The sequence below is a fragment of the Meleagris gallopavo genome, chromosome Z (assembly GCF_000146605.3).
Source record: "Meleagris gallopavo isolate NT-WF06-2002-E0010 breed Aviagen turkey brand Nicholas breeding stock chromosome Z, Turkey_5.1, whole genome shotgun sequence".
Taxonomy (NCBI): Eukaryota; Metazoa; Chordata; class Aves; order Galliformes; family Phasianidae; genus Meleagris; species Meleagris gallopavo.
In genome coordinates, this window is record NC_015041.2 from 6,918,127 (window position 1) to 6,924,597 (window position 6,471).

Consider the following 6,471-nt stretch of genomic DNA (forward strand, 5'->3'; position numbering starts at 1 on the left):
AGCAACATTCTTGCTAGTTTTGGCAAAGAAAATTTAAAATACGTTCTATATGTTCTGTGACAACTGTACAAAGCCTAGACATGCAGTTCTGGTTACAGAAGCTCATTTTCTTCCAGATAAAATCTTTTATATAAAAAAAGTTTGGCCCTTTTTTTTTTGTAAAGAGAGATTATGTACACAAACTGGACTGGTCTGATGTTTACAAAAATGGTCAGCGGCTCTGTAATATATCCAGGAAAATTTTGAAAAGTTTGAAAGGTTCCTCCACAGTCTAAAATTAAAACCTCATGCTTTTCCCTTTCACTTTTATTTCTGTTTTCCTAGAAGGAACTCACTGTTGGTACTCTGAAAGAATGACAAGGAAGACGTAGAAATAGCAGTAAAAGAGACAAATTCACTCTCACTTTACAAATGAGGAAAATGACCACATACGAATCTGTTCTATGCTGAAGGAAGACCACAAGTTCATCTATCTGCTATCCTGTTATCAACTATCATCAGTGAGATTTCTGTGGAACCATGCAAGACCTGAAATCACAGCATAATCCCCCTGGACATTGTCCTGGTCTTCAACTACTTGTTGCTCAAAGATCTCATGAGCCAGATAATTTACATAATTCACAGCCCTTGTTGGGTTTTGTGGGTTGTTTTTTGTTGTTGTTGTTGGTTAGTTGGTCGTGTTTCTTCACTATGGATCTTTTTTAGGATGATTTTGTCAAGAGCCTGCAGATGTTACAGATTCTGGAAACTTACATCTTATAGTAAAGAATTCCTCAGGTTAATTACCTATAAGAATATCACTTCCATATAATCATTTTGAACCTTTAACATAATAATTTACTATCCTCTCATTCTCATATTCACATGAATTGATTGATCAATTGATTTCCTCATAGAACATTTCCTGAAGAAATTTTACAAATCCTTATCATACAATCATTTAGCCCTGTTTTGCAGGCTGCAAAGCCCTACTCTGCCAGTTCCTCGCAGCCCATAAAGGCCATCTTCCATGTACCTTTCAAAGCCTTCTGCAGTTCTGCCCCTCCTGTTTCAATGTGGGGTAGGGGACAGAGGGAGAGCCAGACATAAATTTAAAACTGAAGACGTAGGAATTGCACAAAACAGCTATATAAAAAAAACAAACAAACCTGTGCCTGTGAAATCTCTCAGTTTATATACAGCACTACAGCTGATTAAAACACAAATAAGCAAACATTTCTAGAACTGACAGTCCTGAAGTCGCAATCATCTCTCTTCCTAATTCCTTCAGGAGATTCAATTCCAGACAGTTACAAATCCTTGCACAATTAACACAGAAATACAATTGTTATCAATCAGTATTATAGTGATTTTTTTTTTTAACAGCTAAATTAAACTGATTCAAGAAATTCAGTTCTGAAAAGAAACACAGATGGGAAGGGCACCTTAAAAACATGAGCTCTTTGACTTTTTTCCAAATCAAGGTTTACAACCTGCTTAGCAAGCAAAGATTAGATGTTGAGAAGCAGAGAAGCAGAGCAGTCCCAGCTGGGATGTGTCACTGAACACCTCCTGTGGTGCAGTTTTGCTTTCTCTTCCTTGGCCAGTAACACTTACCTTCCTGAAATCCCTGATCTTGTATATACCAGCAACCAGCACTGTTTGCACACTGTATAATATTAGCCCATAAAGTTGCAAGGAATGTCACACAGTCGTTAACAGAAAATCTACTGTGTAAGGAAATAGCGCCTATAGCACTAAGTTGAAATTCTCAGTTTGGTGTTTTCTTCTCCCATTGAACAGTACGCTATCACCACTGAGTTAATGCAATTTCTTCTGTTTTCAAAGCATGTTATTTCTTAACATTAGATTCTTCTACAATGAAGCAGTAATACAATGGGCCAACAATTTTCCCCCTAGAAAGCAGCCAATAAAATAATCCCAGCCTGAGACAGTAGCTTAAAATAGAGAAAGAGTGCGTTGCTCAGATATTAGCTGACCCCTACGATGCCTACACTCCTGCACACTGAATGAAAAACATCTAAAAAAGGGCCCTGCAGTGATTACCAACAATCCATTTGCTTTCAGCTAAAGTACTTTACCCCTACATTTCCCTATTTTGTCTAACAGTGAAAAAAACAGCAAGGAGTTTTTATTTAAAATAAAACCTACTCATATTGAAAGTCACACATCACTGAAATACTGAAAAGTAAATTATACAGCTTTATATAATTCCCTGCAGATTTTGAGGGGTCGCATTATAAAATGAAACCAGCTATTTCTACTGTATAATACACATACTTGTAATACAACAATCAGGAAGCCACGCACAGGGTTTATTACAGACAGTTGAGAAGACTTCATCGAGGCATTTTACTCACATTAATGCAGAGTATGAAATATTTGGTAAAGAGATACAGAAATACTGTATAAACTAACCCAAATACAGAAGCTGGATAAAGTTCTTCCCATTTCTTCAGTCAGATAAATCAGTTTGATAGCAATGATTAAAAAGCTTTGGCTTGAAACATGATATTCACCTAAACAGTTAGTGCTAACAACAAATGCAATGTATTGTTCACATGGTTACAAATAAAGATACAGATTGAACTTGAAATTAATCTCTAAATTTCACCCCAAAAATTTTTAAAAGTCCTATGTTTATATTTACAACATGTATAAATAATTACTTTACAATAAAAACTAAAGCATTTGAATTCCATCTGTGAACAGTGAATTATACCACAATCTCCTCAGCAAAGCTACTCTGTGAACATGTTATTTCTTATCAGCTGATTGACACGCACAATAGAATAATTCTCACAACCCTCTGGAAGCTATATGTCTTTACACCCTTCCATTCCTTCAGGATACAGATTTGGAGACAATGAAGTTTGATGTTCCAGTCACTGAATGCCTCGTTACTGGATATTCCAAGTAAGAGAGTCTTTTGTACGTAGAAATTCTTTTTTCCCCATAGGTCAGACATTATTAAGCTATTAGCTCTGCTGTACACTTCACCAGTGTAACTTCTTTATTACCAATTTTCCCCACACAAGCTGTACCATTCCCAGGTATCCACATTCATTCCTTTTGCTCTAAGAAAAATATGCTTCTTTCTACTAGATAAATGAAAATCTAAACCAACTACGCATCGTTTCCACATCAAACAAAGACCATCAGCTTTCCTATCTCTTCTAGAGAATGCAATTAGAGTTGTACCTGAGTCCACAGTACTGTGTCTTTTCATAGTTCTGTTCATCAATACTCCCATGCTAATTCTATTTTTTTTAAACAAAAAACCTCTAAAGTCACTAGTGCTCTCCTACTGGGTATTGAAAACAGAAGGCAAACCTGACAACAGGATCCACTAAAACAAAATGGCACAAGAACATATCAAATCCCTCCACAAGAGTTCTACAGAAGGAATCTTGCACTCTCCTGCTGCCAAGGTACATCTTGAGGAGTCCATTACACTCCCACACACAGGTGGCTGCTGCGATTCAATTTGGAGAAGAGCCCTCCATAGCTAGAGGACACAAAAAAATGCCATGAAGGTGATGTGTTGATACTGTTAAGCCATTATGACACCAAACAATGGTCTCATAGTGGTTAGGAATGTCAAGCAATGGTTAAGGGGTGAGAGTATCTAAATTAAAGATGCTTGAGGTGCTAACGGATTCAAAGGATAACCAACAAATGCTTAAAAATAAGCTTTTAATCAAATAAATGAGGGAGTTTCATTTCAGGAAATGAAATCAGTGCGAGTCCCACATCAATGCCACCATCTCACCTCTCCCACGGCCACGTTTCCCACGATCTGAAGGCCTGTCTCCTTGACTGTTGTCCACTCCATTTTCTTCAGCACTAACTGTGGAGAGAAGACAGCTTAAGAGAAACTTTAGAGACTTATACCATGAGACAACACAGTCATCTGCTTAACTTGAACTCAAAAAGATTCAGACCACTACGGTCTAGATACCCTAGTCATCCCTCTCCTTTTTGCAAGCGTAGATACAGGCAAGTTGTTTACTTCAAACTGGACAACTAGGAAGCAAAATATCTTTTACGAGGATTATGTCTTCTAGCAGACACAGCACTTATTTTTTAAACCCAGGTCTCAAATCTCTACAGAGGCAAGAAATTACCCTGCCTCATACTTGACTTTTCTGATAACGTGCTGATTGGCAACAGCAGATGAGTAAGATAACCAATAACACCAACTCTTCTTCCTGTCCTGTGCCACAACTTCTGACTCCCTTACAGAGGAGGTTGGAAATGAGTGACCACTTAGAGCGCTGCTGAGAATTTTGTACTACACAACAAACCCAAATAGCACCAACATAACCATTAAAGAATGTACATACAGGAGAGAGGATAATATCAAGATTTGGTAGTCATCTAGTACAGAAACAAGCAGTGTATGGCCTTGCCAAGACATCTCTCTCCACACTTTTATTCTTCTACAAAGACTCACAATGCCTCCACTGACTGGTACAGTATCTGAATATATTCCAGCTATGAGTTACAGAAGTTTGGTTAAAATTGTAAATATTTGTCCTGCTATGAGGGAAAAGGTGGAGTTCTTTTGGTTGTGTTCTTTTTTATCCCCTTCATTTTCTACTCATTTATTAGTGTTACAGTAAATGTTTATGGCCATCTTAGGAGATACAGGTAGCTTAGATAATTTCTGATAAAACTTAAGAGAAAAAAGGTAATGTGTATATTCAGTGGTGATTTAATGAGATTCTACATAATTCAAAAAACTTGAGTTCTCTTTTGCACAGCATACTATTGTATCTGTATAAACATGAAATTTAAATGTTTCTGTTCACAAAGTACTACTTCTGTTGTGGAAACTCACCTGTGGCTGGTTTGTATGAGCAATATTTGCTACAGATTAATAATATTCCCTGCTTTTTCATTCCCCTTATGAGAAGATGAGAACATCTTCAGGTTCTCCCATTCTAAAAGGAGATGGAGTTGAGCTACATTTTTTTTTTTTCATTAGAAGAAACAAAAAAAATGTATCAGCTGATGCAGCGACATATTCACTTTCAGGCAGTCTTACAAAGACTCAGTTCTAAAACTGACATAAAGGACAGCAAGTTCTAAAAGATCAATTAACCAAGAAGGTTTAAATTAAACTGAGCTGTCTCAGAAAAATAAAAGTAAAGACCATTCAAAAAATCAAGTAGATAAATCAAGTATACTTGTCACATAAACAAGTTACAATCATGTCAGCACTGAGTTCCAGCTCTGACAGACTTCGTTTCATTAAACATTCACTTTCAACCAGTTTCAGCTGCAAGAAAGACATCCGAAGCTTTTAAAATGAACCCCTATACGTACACTCTCGGCCACGGCTGCCTCCTCTTCCCCGTCTGTTGGAACTTCCCCGTCCACGACTCACTTCTCTCTCCCCTCGTTTTTCTCTGTTCTCTTTGTTTTCTGAACTTTCCTTTCCAAGGCTTTTCTTCTTTCCCCCTACAGTCTCCCAAGAAGTCTATTTAGATAGAATAGAATTAGATACAGAAGTCAAAAAGAAAGAGAGCTCTCTGTCTATAATATCAACCCACACCTGTTCACTTGAAAGGGAAAAAAAAATAGGTATTTCTATAATAGCAGGTTAGTAATACGTACCAAGAACTACACTGATACAAAAGGAAAATCTAGCTCTATCTTTGCAAAGAAGTGAGAAAGAAACAAATATTAGAATTTAAATGCAAAGAACTTGACAAAACACAAGTGGCCACAATAAGTCAAACCACCCGCTCTCACAGCCACAGCTCATCATAGAGAGCAGAAGCCAAGAAATACTATGTCTAAACAGGAGAAAAGACTAAGGTCCAAATATCAGACCTCAGTTTTAATTTAAAAATCCATCCTTAAAATAAATTCAGTGATAATATCAATTCCATGTGAATATATGTAGGAGTTGAAAATAAAGTGACCAAGACATTTGCTAGAAACAATACAGTAATTTATGTGTTATGCAATTGCATGCTTAGTCTACTGAGAAAAGCAAAAAAGAAGGTATTATTTGTAAACAGTGAAGATGGCAAAAACTTGTAATGTTCTTCTCTCTAAGAACTTATTGTCCAGATATAGTTTTCATGCAGGAAATTTGCTTATGTAGATAAGTTGCCATTAGCTGTGAAGCACTAGATAAAGCCCACGATCTCACAACAGGCAATTGCCAATCAGTGATTTTGGTACTGTCTTATTTCTTTTCAATTCAGACGACAAGCAGCCCTCACAAAGTAGGCAGGGACCAGCTAATCCAACTTGCCTAGAATTAAGAAAACTAATGTTGCTGAGCGAACAGGTAGCAAAACAGTTCACAAATATAAGGTTTCAATATCCTGTATAAGACAGTAAGTATTAGAACAGTCACACAGAATCACAGAATGGCCAAGATTGCAAGGGACCTCAAGGATCATGAACCCCCCTGCCACACACAGGCAGGGCCACCACAACCTCCCCCTCTAA

General features: G+C 37.2%; 1 protein-coding gene and 1 long non-coding RNA gene across 7 annotated transcripts in view; both read right to left on the reverse strand.

Moving 5' to 3' along the window:
* Positions 1-5,516, reverse strand: part of LOC104914770 — a 12,520-nt gene extending 7,004 nt beyond the window's left edge. The window contains exons 1-3 of one of the 2 annotated variants that reach the window (XR_796130.3): positions 5,332-5,516; positions 3,773-3,850; positions 2,295-3,508 (exon numbers count right to left, since the gene is read on the reverse strand). This is a non-coding gene — a long non-coding RNA (uncharacterized LOC104914770). Of the gene's footprint in view, positions 1-2,294; positions 3,509-3,772; positions 3,851-5,331 lie in introns of those variants that run through there. The other variant, XR_004162156.1, reaches the window with a different exon arrangement.
* The window catches only part of UBAP2 (ubiquitin associated protein 2), a 583,216-nt gene that overhangs the window by 547,880 nt on the left and 28,865 nt on the right, over positions 1-6,471 (reverse strand). The window lies entirely within an intron of this gene.